The sequence below is a fragment of the Jaculus jaculus genome, chromosome 12, assembly GCF_020740685.1.
Source record: "Jaculus jaculus isolate mJacJac1 chromosome 12, mJacJac1.mat.Y.cur, whole genome shotgun sequence".
Classification (NCBI taxonomy): Eukaryota; Metazoa; Chordata; class Mammalia; order Rodentia; family Dipodidae; genus Jaculus; species Jaculus jaculus.
Window position 1 is genome coordinate 2,999,065 of NC_059113.1, and position 14,160 is coordinate 3,013,224.

The 14,160-nt window shown below is 41.7% G+C and overlaps 1 pseudogene; it reads left to right on the top strand.

Annotated features, from left to right (window-relative positions):
• Positions 1 to 10,206, top strand: part of LOC101616078 — an 80,362-nt pseudogene extending 70,156 nt beyond the window's left edge.
• Positions 10,207 to 14,160: the final 3,954 nt, after the last annotated feature.

Consider the following 14,160-nt stretch of genomic DNA (forward strand, 5'->3'; position numbering starts at 1 on the left):
TGTTCACAAAGTGACACCTGTGTCTAGAGTTTGTTTGAAGTTACAAGAGGCTCTGGTGTGCCCAAATTTTCTCTCTCAAATATATGCATATATAATTAATGACTTCACTTTCTGGTATGATGTGTGAAATTCTTGATAAAAATACTTATTTTTGAGCCTATCAAAGGCCTACAGGTTGAGGCTAGACTTTGAGAGTCCTGATTTGCAATTTAAATGCTGGGAAGACAGATTTTTTTTGTTTTTAACTATTCCTCATAGTTCATTAATTCTGAGAACAATGCTATGCATGTGATAGCTGCTGAGTAAATATTTTGCTTGAATTGCCTGTTATTACATTAGTGTTAGATAAGGTGGACTATTTTTGGTTTATGAAAAACAAAGTAATTTTCTGCTGTTTTCAGACAAAGTGTTAGAGGTCTATTAAGCTCTACCTGAATGACTAGTGCTGGAAAACATCCTTTATTTGCTCCACTATTGACAAGTACAAAGAAGTTTACTTCTCAAAAATGTGTTAGCATGGTATGTGTCAAGTGTTTGGAGGGCAAGGAGAAAAGCGCTTTCTCCTGCAAGCACTGCTTTGCCACAACCTTGACGTGATACGCATTAGTTTTACATGACGCCCTGTGGCCACAAAGGAAAGCAAACCTCCTGCTGTTGCCTCCCCAAGAGCTGATGGCCTTTTGCACAAGGCTCAGGCCCGCCAAGGCCGAGCCTGCACCGTGTGTTGCTTACTGGTCTATGAACACTTGAATAGCAAACTGCATCCTAGTTAACGCTGGTTTCTATTTTTAAAATATTTTTATTTATTTATTGGAGGGGGGCTGATAGAGAAAGAATGGGTGCACCAGGGCCTCTAGCCACTGCAGAGGAACTCCAGACACATGTGCCACCTTGTAAATCTGGCTTTACCTGGGTTCTGGGGAGTTGAATGGGCTCCTTTGGTTTTGTAGACGAACACCTTTACTGCTAAGCATCTCTCCAGCTCTGGTTTCCATTTTAATGAACATTTATTTAGCTTTTGGTCAGGTAACATTTCATAAGATCAAGGCTTTAAAATCCAGTTCTATCCTAAATATTATGACTTTTTAAATACAGTTTCACCTATGCCTAGATTTATAGCTTCAGAAGCATGCAGTATGAAGAACTGAGAAATCTCTATTACATAATTTTTAAGAATAAGTCTAAATACATTAGCTCATAAAAAAGAAAACATAACTAACCTATATTTAATTGCTAAAATCCAAAATATTAAACAAAAAGTAAAATTTGCAAACTGTCACCCAGATCTATGCCTATACATGTATGTTGAAAAATAATAATATATTTTAGTAAAGAGAATAGTAAACAGAAACAATGTCTTATAAATCCTTACCACAAATAATCAGCAGCTAAGATTACAGCATGATGCTATTTTTCCCCCAATTATTCAAATAAATCTTTCTTTGAATATCTGTTAATGAAACTGGTGTGTGAGCTATCAAATATTTCTGAATGGAACATGACATTTCACACTAAGCAATTTCTGTGAATGAAAGAGAAGTTTAGAAATGCAGATATTATGAAAGCCATGTTTATCTACATATTCCAGTTTCAGGTTACCATGTTACAACAACTTCCCTTTTGTCTGGGGTTTTTCTGTGTTGAATGTTTGTAGTTTAAATATGTACAGAATTATTTTGGAATCTATCTAGAGGCAATGTGTTTTCAGTATGGCGTGAAGTTTGTGTGTTTCTATGTAGAAAAAAGACCCAATGTCTATACCAAGGAAGCAAAAATGGCCATTGCTTCTAAATGCATTCTAGCTTGTGTGTCGTTCAAAGAGACACCAGAAAATGGAATTCATTCTTTTCCCCAAGGAATGGAGTTCGTCTTTACTTTTTTTAACTGATGAGGTTGTTTGTGTCTGCATCGGCTGTGCCAGATGGAAAGGTTTACTCATTAGAGGCAGCTGTTTTAGCAAATTACCTCACCGCTGCATAATGACAGCGCAACAACAGACTATTGAAGAAAATCCTTTCTCTTCCCAGTGAGATCATGAAAACAAGAAACGATTTCAATGAGATTCTTTATTTACTTTGGAAATGGTTCAGTTGGACACATGGGTGATAAGATGAGGTATTATCCATACATATTTCATTCAATATTTATATATAACAGCATAAGTATAGGGTATAGATTTACAATTTGATTTACAGCTAATGGATTCATTATCTTTGGCGGATGATCTCATTAGTTTCTTAACTATGAATGATTCTACTGGGGAAAGTTTTTCCCTTTGCAATATCCTATTTCAAATATATGTGTGTGTTATACAAGATCATAGAGGTACCTTTCACATCAGAGCCTCAAAATTACAGTATTACCCTGGAGATGCTATAGGAGAGCTCTCCCATCCAGGGTTTCCTTGCCTAACAAAATCACTGTAATTTACCAGGAAAAAAATTTCCTTGATAGAATGCTGTAAAGACTACCTTGTACTAAATTTCCTGTGATATATACCAAATTTGAACAAGGAGATATATATTCATGCACTTATATGTACATATAGAATGTAGCTTAAAGTGCTCATATGTTTATGTGTTTATCTAGTCTCACTGTTTCCTTGTAATAACCTTTTAAAATAATCATTTATGTTTCACAGGAGCAAAACTTCTTAGTTTAGTTATACTTGACTCATTAAGTTAAGGAAGCTATAGACAGTGAATTGGTTGTAGATAAGTTTTAAATTTTTATTTATTTATTTATTTATTTATTTATTTATTTATTTGAGAGGGAGAGGAAGAGCAGGAGCAAGACGTAGATAGTGAGTGAACAAGCCAGCGCCTCCAGCCACTGCAAAGGACCTCCAGTTGCATAAGCTACCTTGTGCATCTGGCTTGTGTGAGTACTGGGGAATTGAGCCAGGGTCCTTGAACTTTGCAAGTGCGCACCTTAACCATTAAGCAATCTCTCCAGCCTACTCTAGATAATTTTTAACCATGGTTAATGTTTACTGATATCCAGAGGTTTCCAGTCTGAATTGTAATACTGAGAAACATCTAGCAGAGGTAAGAAGATACTTAGCAAAACCAAGTACTCTTATTACTACTGTAGGCATTGTGGTAATTATGTATGTAAACTTTCAGTTGCAGTCAGTTTTGCATTGCTGGCAGAAATCACCCAACCAAGAGCAACTTGTGGGAAAAAAAAGTGTTTATTTTGGCTTACAGACTTGAGGGGAATCTCCATGATGGCAGGGGAAAACGATGACATGAGCAGAGGGTGGATCTTACCTCCTAGCCAACATCAGGTAGACAATAGCATCAAGAGAGTGTGCCAAACACTGGCAAGAGGAAACTGGCTATAACACCCATAAGCCCATCCCTAACAATACACTACCTCCAGGAGGCATTATAATCACCAAATTGCCATCTGCTGGGGACCTAGCATTCAGAACACCTAAGTTTATGGGGGACGCCTGAATCAAACCACCACAGGTCCATTTTTTCCCCACATACTTTGTGGGCATCCATCAGAAATATTACAGTGTTTAGTAAAAGTGTTAACAACTGTGCGCCTTCATCTAGCAATTCTATTAGCCTGGATTTTTACACAGTAGGGTTCATGCCTATGGACATCAGTATTGAAACTTGGGCATGGCAGCACAACTATCATTTGGATTTCATTTTTATTCCTACAACTTTGTTATTGCAATAATTCAGACTCTAACTTGAGCTTCTGCCTATGCTGATATTTGGATAATGAAAATTTTACAAATTATATTATATAAAAAAACAAGTTTTATATGATCTGTAATTATATGGAAGATTTCTTTCCAATATTCTTCATCTAATGGTCTCATATCCTATGAGAATAAATATTTCTACCTACACATACACATAGAAACATACATACATGTAATGATGCTCCATAATATTTACATATTGAAAATTCTCATCCTCACTGGGAGTTTGAGAAGGGGCCTTTGGAGGTAATTGTGTTGTGAGCATGGAGGCTTTACAATAGGATTAGAGCCTGTACAGGAGCAGGCTGAAGAGATATTGTCTGCTTCCTTCCTGTCTCCTTGCACGTGCATGGGCATGAGAGAGAGGAGACCACTATGGAACCATGCTGGCACCCGCACCTCCAACTTCGTACTTTCAGAACTGTGAGAAACGAAGGATTATTTATACTAACGAGTGTTATCTCTAGTATTATTATAGTAGCTTGAACTCTCTAAAACTACATACATATGCACATGTATATATAAAGAACAATACATCACACACATACACACACATACACACACACATACACACACACACACACACAAACACACACTGCAAATGATACTCTAAGGTGTCAACAGAAGGCACACTGGCTCACTGGGAAAGCAATGGAGATGGGACCAATTAAGTGTCTTTCCACATGGCTCAGAGGTTCTCTGAAAATCAGGAGATTTCACCTGAGGAAAGTCCTGCTCATTTCTGAGGATAGTGTATTCTGTACCAGCCCCCCACACCTCAGCTGGAGACTTCACATGTTCTCACACACGGGGGACATGACAGAACCCAGTGGGCTTTGGAGGGGCCCAACCCTGCGACTCACCAGCAACCACTATAGAACAAGGAAGGAAAAGTGGCTTCCAGAGCTGACAGTGCCTGGGGTTAAAACAAAGGAGAGAAGGTGGCCTGAGACAAGAGAATTGTTTGAGCTTACTGACCAAAAATAGGGCAAAAACAAAGCTCTGGTTTGAGTGAGAGGTTCCATCTCAAGGAAAGAGGCTGATAATCAAAAAGAGGAAGACACCCAACGTTCTCCCCTGGCCTAGTATGCTTGCACACAGAGCACATGCCTCTGCACATGCACGCACTCATACACACACATACACACACACACACACACACACACACACACACACACACACACACATACACACTTGCCACCACCACCACCACACATACTCTATGCACACATATATAGGTGGACACACACACAGTCTCACTCACTCACAGAAAAAAAAATATATCTTTCTCCTCTTCCCAGCATGCACCATTGCTGAAACTATCTTATAGTTTGGATATGCAGTAGCCCCCCAAAGGCTGGTGGCTCTACTGAGAGGTGATTGGATCTAAAATGTGATAAGTTATGAATGAATCAATAAAATGATGAGTTTATAGTGGACGGGCCTGTCTCGTGCTGTGGGGCCAGGCTGGAGGAAGTGGGGCACTGGCATGTGCCTTGGAGGGCTTTTCTTGTTCCTGCTCCTTGTCTGCCATGATGTGATCATCTCTCTCCATTTGTTCCCACCATAATGCTCTGGCTCACCATGGCTCAGAAGTGACAAGGTCATGAACTAGAAATTCTAAAATCATGATCCCAGTGGAGAGATGGCTCAGCAGTTAAGGCAGTTGCCTACAAAGCCTAACAATCCAGGTTCAAGTCCCCAGTACCCATTTGTACCCCTAAGTACAAAGGGGTGCATGCATTTGGAGTCCCCTGTAGCAGCTAGGGGCACTGGGACACCCATTCTCTCTCTCTCTTTCCCTCCCTCTCTCTCTCTCTCTCTCTCTCTCTCTCATACTCCCTTCCTGTCTTTGCTTGAAAAAAAAATTAATTAAAAAAATTTTAAATTCTGAGCCCAAATAAATCTTTTCCCTTTGCCACTAGGTATTCTCAAACACTTTATCACCCTAACAGAAAGCTGACTAACAGAGTATAATACATTACATATAATATAATATATTCTGACCAAATACAAGCAGTTTAAGGAAGCTTCATAGGCACTTACAACGTAAGAGTTTTAGGCGATTTTTCAATTCAAGAGAGCTCCCCGTTCATTTCAACCCGCGCTTTTGCTGCCCTTCCTAGATTTGCCATTTGGAAAGCAAGCAGTCCAGGGGTGGACGAGGGAAGGAGGACTTGGCCAGCAGTGGAGGGGCAGAGCACTGAGAAGTGCAACAGGCTAGCCGCAGGGGTGCTTGCTGTCTTCTAACCCAGGATGGGCACGCATTCCTGTAGTTGGTTCTCATTAATTAACAAAATTCTTCACAGCAGCACTCAAAGTCCTTAATCAAATTTAGTCTGCTCTTGAATATTCAGAAAAGATTCTTCCTGAATTAATAAACAGTATCTTTCATCCTTTCTCTTATCTTTATTTAAAGAAAAAATATACTTTAGTGTATCCAAGTTTCTTTCTTGTGTTTTATTTAACTTTGTTTTAATATATACATTTCTGAGATTATTTTTCTATGATAGTCACTATCTTCCTTACTCTTTCAGTTTTGTCATCGATAAATTCACCTACTTGTCACCTTATTCATCTTCCAGTTGTTAACAAATATGCCAGCAACTAGTGGCTTTAGTATTGATTGATCCCAAGGGAACTTTCCTATTAGCCATTTCAATAGTAAGGTTAACCATTATCTTCTTTCTTTGTGTTCTCCCACCTAACGATTCTTTCTTTGCAAATTATAAATCTGCTCAACACAATAATTTTTTTATATTTTAATATTTCTCATGACTCAAAGCCTCCACAATGGGTGTGTATCTTGGAGTCTGAAACTATGACTGCATAAGGAGGGAATGGCCAGGATGAGCTGCTTACTCTAATGTTCTGGGATCTGTCTTTGCCTCAACTAGTTATCAAACAAGTGCCTGGAACTGTCACAAGGAATAATGAGCACATCCATTAATTTAGGTCCCATTAACAAATCTGTTGCTCAGTAGAATTACTGATAGGTTTTAACTGAACTGTCCTGTCTAGAGTGCCTGTTATTAGGCAATAGTATACTTGATCTGACACAGAACATACAGATATATGTCATACTAAGCCTCAGTCAACTTGGACACAAGCACTTATAGAAAGCTTGAAGGGTTAAAGCTAACCATTCAAAATATCTACAAATAATAGAGATAGTATGGTATGAAATTAAGATGGTTGCTGCTATTATTTCTGATAAGATCAAATGTGGGACTTTATATAATGCTTTACTTCTTTTTCTTCCTCCTCCTCATTATAATCATTATTATTAGGATGATGATGATGATGTGTGTATGTGAATGGGCACATGCATGCCATGGTACACATGAGAACCACCTGGGGATGCTTGTCCTCTCCCTCCATCCCACTCGAGACAAGGTCTCCCTTGTGATTGTTTTCCTCTTGCTGCTTCACTTCCTGTGAACCCGTCTACCTGGTCTCCAGGTCCCATTGACGTAAGCACATTGTGGTAACAGAGTGTGCCACTTTGAATCAGGATTTACATGAGTTCTGAGAAGTTGGTTTGAGTTGGTACCCTTTCAAACACAAGCAATCTGCCCATACCAAGCTTTACTTCTTAAAAGTACTTATTAAAGTGGTTCAGTGTATCTCCTTTTAAGAAGTCATACCTCGTCAGAACAGTAACACAAATCTGTAAACTGTCTAAATGCATCTACCAATAGAATTTCAAGCCAATTTTCTCACATTACATCAGAGCTTATATACAGTCTTGCTATAAAGGCTGAAATCATGTTCCAGAGTTACACCATGGGATTCGTGTGACAATGTTCTGTGTCATGCTGTAGAGTCCCTTCTTGCTAAACCCTAGTGTGACAAAAGACACAAGTCTCAAATTATGTCATTTTGGCCAAGAAACAAGGTGTCTTTTAGAGCCAGTGGATGCCCTGCCATCCTGACCTGCTCATTGCCAGACATGACCAGGCAGATGCCCCATAGGTACTAAACCATGAAGTCAACAGTGTTGATACAGGTAATTACAGGGCATCGCGTGTCGAAACCCATGACCCATCCACGTGCACGGTGCTCTGTGAGTCCCATGCCTGGAACAGCAACCTTACAAGCAAGGCGCTGTTAGTCCTTTCACTTGCACTTGAGTATAATGAGGAATGGGAAGGAGTATTGTACTCAAAGCCTGAACACTAGCCCTTGCTGGGGTGGAGTCTGAAACTCTGGTGAGTTTGATTCTAGGTAGTCATTCTAGATAGACATGACACCAAATCACTTTGAGCGTTTAGAAATGAGGTAAGATCAGTAAGTTATAATCAGAAGTAGAATTCATCTTTCTCTCTGAAAGTATCATAAAAGGTTGGTAGTTTTACACCAAAGTCTTTCTAAAATATATGACCTACTCTCTTGTATCATTGAGCCAACACTTTCTGAGCCATCTCAGGAATGGCATCATGTCTGCTCATTGAGAAACGTGGATTTGGAACCAGCCGAATGTGGGCTTTGAAGCTGAGCTTCATGACTCAGCACGTATGTGACCCTGACCAAGGTTTCCGCCTCCTACAACCTCAGCTCACATGTCTGTGGAGACAGGAGCAGTGCTGGTAGTGCGGCAGTTCTGTGCTGACAGAAACCCCGAGATGATGGACGTCCAGGCCCAAGATGAAAAATGGCAACTTCTTTCCATTATTGTCAGTCTGGGCTACAGTGATGATTTCCATCTGCCTTATGGATTCTTTTGTTTTGAAACAGCAATCCAAAGAACGGGCTTGGGTGTCTTGTGGCAGATCTGGTGATGCAGAAATAGATGCTTGCTGACCACTGGGTGCTGAGCAGAAGCAACACCCAGGAGAACACAGACTGTGCCCCCATTGGCATCACTCACCCCATAGCCACAAGTAGACTGCTGAGCCCAAGAGCAGCTGGGATTTCATGCCAGACAGGGCCGTGAGCCCCCCCCCCCCCCCCAGCTAGCCTATGCAAAATCTCCAGGGTTCACCACCCTCCCATAAAGGCAGATCTGATCTGTACATATATAGATAGGTAGATATGGATATATAGACAGGTTAGATAGATAGTTGGTGATAGATAGATGGAAGATAGATATAGATAGATATAGATAGATAGATAGATAATATATAGATGGGGGTGCAAGAGACAGACTTTGGAGACCTGACTAGAGTCTCCATAGCAAGTCAAATCCAGATTTACTATGCACTTAACCCACTAGGTCACAGGCTCCTCCTGCTGCCCCAGCAGGGGACAGTGATCACCCTCAGGTTGGATATCCCAGAAAGGATGTGATAGGGTTGCTTGGGGTCATCAGCATTTCCATTATCTGTGTGACCTGCAGTCCGATTGTGTCTCACTTTTTCTCTTCTATAAAATGGACACCACAATACCCCATCACTGTGATCTGAAGAGAATAAGAATATGAACATGAAATTCTAAAATGTGTTGCTGAAATCACCCACATGTCTGTAATCACTCACTCCCCACAGATAAATTGTGACTGTGGCAGTATTCTCAACTCTTTTTAAAGCCTGTAGGACAGGCCAAAGGATCGATGTGATTGCCTGCGTGTAAGCTGATGCGGGCGTTTCACTGCAGCCATTTGTTTTCTGACTGCTGGGCTGGCTCCTGCCAGAGCGTGGAGACCCTGTGGAACCCAGCCCTGCGGATTTAGTCACCTGGCATGCTCCCCATGCCTCTTCCCAGAGCATTTGGCCTCTCTGTGCTGCTAATGGAAGCAGTTGCCCCGAGCGGCTGTCTGAGAACTCTCATGTGGATCTGACGCGAGACCTGCGCTATAACCCTCCCTGATCTTTCATAAATAGCAATGAGTCTGGAAGTAATCACCAGACCTTGACCTTCCCTGTGTCGGTCACACCTTTGCCAGTGACCCCCTCTTTCTCACAGTGCACATGTGGTGAACAATCACAGGTCGCTTGCTGCATGTCAGGCGGGGTGCAGCAGCAACCCACTGTCGGGGTGCCCGCCCTCCTCCCACCACACCCCGGCACACCAGTGCTGCCCTTGTGCCTGGTGTGTTTTCATGTACTTAATACGCTTGCGGTTTTGGAGCAGTTCACAGCAAAACGGAGGAGAAGGCGCAGAGCCCCTATCGACCCACCCCACCGTCCACCCTCAGCTTCTCAAGTTGGGAGACCTTCCCCCACGTGCTGCAGGAACAGCCGCTTCTCCGCGAGGAGCCGCTGGCAGTGGCCGGGGCACCTGCATCACTGTTGCAATCACGCACTTTATTGGCGGCCGCGCACCTCCCAAAGCCAGCATTCCATTTGACGTCTAGAAGCCCTGCTGCTATGCTGACGGGCCCTGGGAAAGCTAATGGGCTTCCCAATGCCTTCTCAGATCCAAAGCAAGAAGGAGAGTGTGAAAGCGAGAGGGAAATCGCGCCGTCATTTCCAGCCGTTTGTGTTAAGATACAAAGAAAACAAGGCATATTCAAAATCGCTGTGTCGAGCAGCCCCCATTAATATTTATTTTGGCATTAATATTGATAAGAAAGTACACCGTAGCGGGGCTGTGTGGCCTCATCATGTCCTCACACTCCCTGTTATTCAAGCTGGTGGCCGTTAGCTAGCCGGCGTCTTTCTCTGCGCCCAGAGCCTCTGCGGGCTTGGCAGGACTCCAGCTCACTTATGCTTAAATGGACACTCAAGCTCCGGCGGACACACAGCTAAATAGAGGCCAATAATTCAATACAGTACTACTGTACTGGGGCTGCTAGTAAATCCATCAAGCAGTAAACATCATCTGCAGCCAATGCAAGCTTTTATCTTTCCAATTTTTTTTTTTTTTGTATGTCTGAACGAAGCCCAAGCATTCAGCGAATCATGTGATTTATTCGGCAGCACCAAGCCGGGCTGTCTCAGGCATCATATTGACTTCCCCCCATCTGTCAGGGGCAGTCAGCAGCCCTGCTATTGTGAGAGCGCATCACATTACATCTCTTTATTTATTTATTTCCGCTGCTTCTTTGTAGCATGATTGGGCAAGAACGCATAATCTCAGATCAACGAATACTAAGAAAAGCATCTGAACATCATTACGACAGCATGTTCAACATTTGTCCTACCCACTTTGTTAAATCAGCGAATGTATTTCCAGCAAATGCTTGTAATTGTCCATAAAGGGCTCCCTACTGCAGGGTTTTACTAAGCTGAAAATATAGCCTGTTATTTTCTTCAGTGCTGTAGGTCAGCAGTGATGCCAATATATTGTAAATAATGCTGAACAGCTGGTGTGCTGACTTGATGTGCCTATCTGGGTATCTGTGTGCATATGGCCACACACCTAGAGTATCTCTAAATATTACACACACATTTTTCTCACATGTAAATGACTGTGTAAGCCCATGTAGATTTCCTTCATAAAGTCAATAACTGGTTTATAGTTTGTGAGTTTAAAAATATCTTGCTTTCTCTTGCATCAAAATTTAGACTGGGGACAAAGCTCTTTTAGCTGCTATTGCTTTCTTCTTTAAAAAGTCTAGTTTTTAAATGTAAATGTTCTCTGTGATTTTTCACCGCCTTCCTCCTGTGCAACCTGCAAATTGGGTAGAAGAACAGAGGAAGAGGGATTTCCACCAAGTCCCTTCCCACCAGCGCTCATGACTGCCACCGCCAGATATATAAGCCCCTATTTGGATGACGTCCCCCAGGACATCCCCAAAGCCACCGCCAGCTCCTTCTAAGCAGTGAACTGTCCATCTGACATTCAGCTTACGCAGAGGTGACTCAATGAGAACATGAGTAAAGTGTCCCACTCCGGAAGCATGCATTCAGGTGATGCATTTCAAAAGTCAGTCTTTAATCTTCTTTAAATAAATATCCACTATAGAACCACACATGCAAATGTATGAATGGGGCTGTGGCTTATAGTCAGCACCATTATTTCATTATTTGCCTAACTTCTCCTTAAAAACAATGGCCTAGCTCACAGAGTGGACCTTTCGACATATGGCTAGAAGTGTGGCTATTAGTTTACAAAGCAATGCAGTCAACCTTATAGAAGGAGCCAGACTCATCCATATGTCTGAACAGTTTTAAAAATAACAATATGCCATTCTTTTGGAAGACTGCATTCTTTGAAAGAGCAGATTGTTGATTGTATGGGATAGAAAATAGTTTCCTGTGGATGGATGGGAAAGGACTTTTGAATTTCACACTTCACTGTCAGTGTCACTTCCTGTCGGTATAGTGAGATTCATTCTTCTCTTCCATCCAGTAGAGATCATCAATGCATATGTTCAATTTCCTTCTATTAACCTCCAGTTAGAAAGTCCTGCTTGGTGCATGCTGCTTTTAGTATTCTAAAGAGCAGCCACACTGTCTTTCTAAAGAAACACATTAAAAGGCAGCTCACTGAGCCATTTTCTAACACCTGAGAGCAATTAATGTAAGCAGAGACAGGAAACATCATCAATTATTTAAAATAAAATGAATATGTAATGCTGACCTTCTCCAACTGCCATCAGTTTAATACTTACACCTGAGTAAACTCACAAGGCACTTCCTGGTACAATCTGAACCAAGACAGGCCCTAGTCACAGACAGATCTGGCTGCCCTGAGGTGGAGTGGCTCCAGGCTTCTGAGGCGAGGAGGTGTGAACTTCAGCTCTGTGAGCTCATTTCTGCCCATGACCAACAGCTTCATGAATAAGCTCTCCCTTCCCACCAAGATCTTCTAAATATCTCACTTGTTAGTTTCTTAATTTATTTTATCTTCTCATCTTTTTAATGTGCATTCTTATACATACTATTACATCTATTAATTGAGTCATTGAAAACCATTAGCTTGTTTTTCCTCTTCTTGTTTGGTCACCCTTCTCTAGCCTTGGGGAGGAGAAAAGCTGATAAATAATATAGGCCATGCTTATGTAAGAAGTCCACAGAGATGGATTTAGATAGCTGTGATAGTTGATGGAATTAAATGAACCATTCACTCTGAGAATACAAGGTTCTTCTGCAAATATGAAAGCTCAGACATTAGCTAAGGCTAGTGTCTCTGGCTGGAAATTAGGGCATGTAATATTTAATCTTTGGTTTCCAACTTGACAGAATTTAGAATCACCCTGAAAACAAACATCTGGTGAGGGGTTTTCTAGATTAGATTAGCTCAGGTGGGAAGACACCCTAACTGTGCCAGCACCAGCACATCTCACGGGCTGTGGTCCTGGACTGGGTAGAAAAGGAGAGAATGAGGCACTCAGCATTCACGGCTCTCCTTCCTCCCTGTGGATGTGACAATGCGATTCCATCTTCCTTCTCCTGCAATGTTTCCCCACCATAACAGACTTCCCCTTGAAATTGTAAACTGTAAATAAACTGTTTTGTTCTTTAAGATGATTATCATCAGGCATTTTGTCTCAACACCAAGAAAATGCAGACAGAGGGACAGACCATCTAGGGGATATGTTTGTTACCTAATGGAACTGCTGCACATGACATATGGTCTGAGCCAACGGTTTTCAAAGCCAAACATATCTGATACAAAGCAAACTCCCTGGTGACTATTCAAGCCACACAAGACTGAAAGGTTGCTGTCTGCTTCCTCCCTAGCTTGAGTTAGTGATTCTAAGAAGACTCGGAGAAGGCCTCATTCAGAATGGTACAGGTATCTGACAGACTCTCTGAGGAGTCTGCTAATGACTGCTCGTTGAAAGCCTCAGCTACGGTTGAAAGGAAAAGTCCTTTATTGGTTTCTGGGAGCACAGGTGTCACAGAGCTCTGCCGTGACTCTTACAGGGACTTTTCCTATCATTAAGTTTCTATCCATTTAAAGAGGCTTTTGAGAATCTCAAAATATTACAGTTAAGTTCTTTATATTTAGCTCTGGCCCAAGTCTATGAGTCTATGGCCCAAACCAATTTATTTTTGTTTTTTTGAAGTAGGGTCTTACTCTATCTCAGGCTGACCTGGAATTCACTATGTAGTCTCAGGATGGCCTTGAACTCATGACAGTCCTCCTACCTCTGCTTCCCAAATGCTGGGACTAAAGGCATGTGCCACCATACCAGCCTCCAATTTTACTTATTTTATTTATTTATGTGAGACAAGGCCTCACTATGTAGCCTAGGCTGGCTGTCAAACTTATAATTCTCCTGCCACTTTCGGGGATCCCAGGCATGTGAAACTATGCTTGGCCCCTTTGCTCCTATTATACAAGTGTTATATATCTTAGAGACTTAGACTTTAAGCAAGCAAATGACATAAGAGGAAGAGCTAATAGGAATAGTCTCTCCATTCCCTGCATAGTTACTACTGTCCAGAATTCTCCCACACAAAGAAAGGATGTGGATTTAATGTATCCATGCCAAGAAGCAGAGCTAGGATAGGGTAAACCAAGTCAGACAGCACTGAACCATCTCCTCTCCTAGAATTCCTGACTAAGTGGCCATCTGCATGCCCAAGAAAGCAGGGATGCTG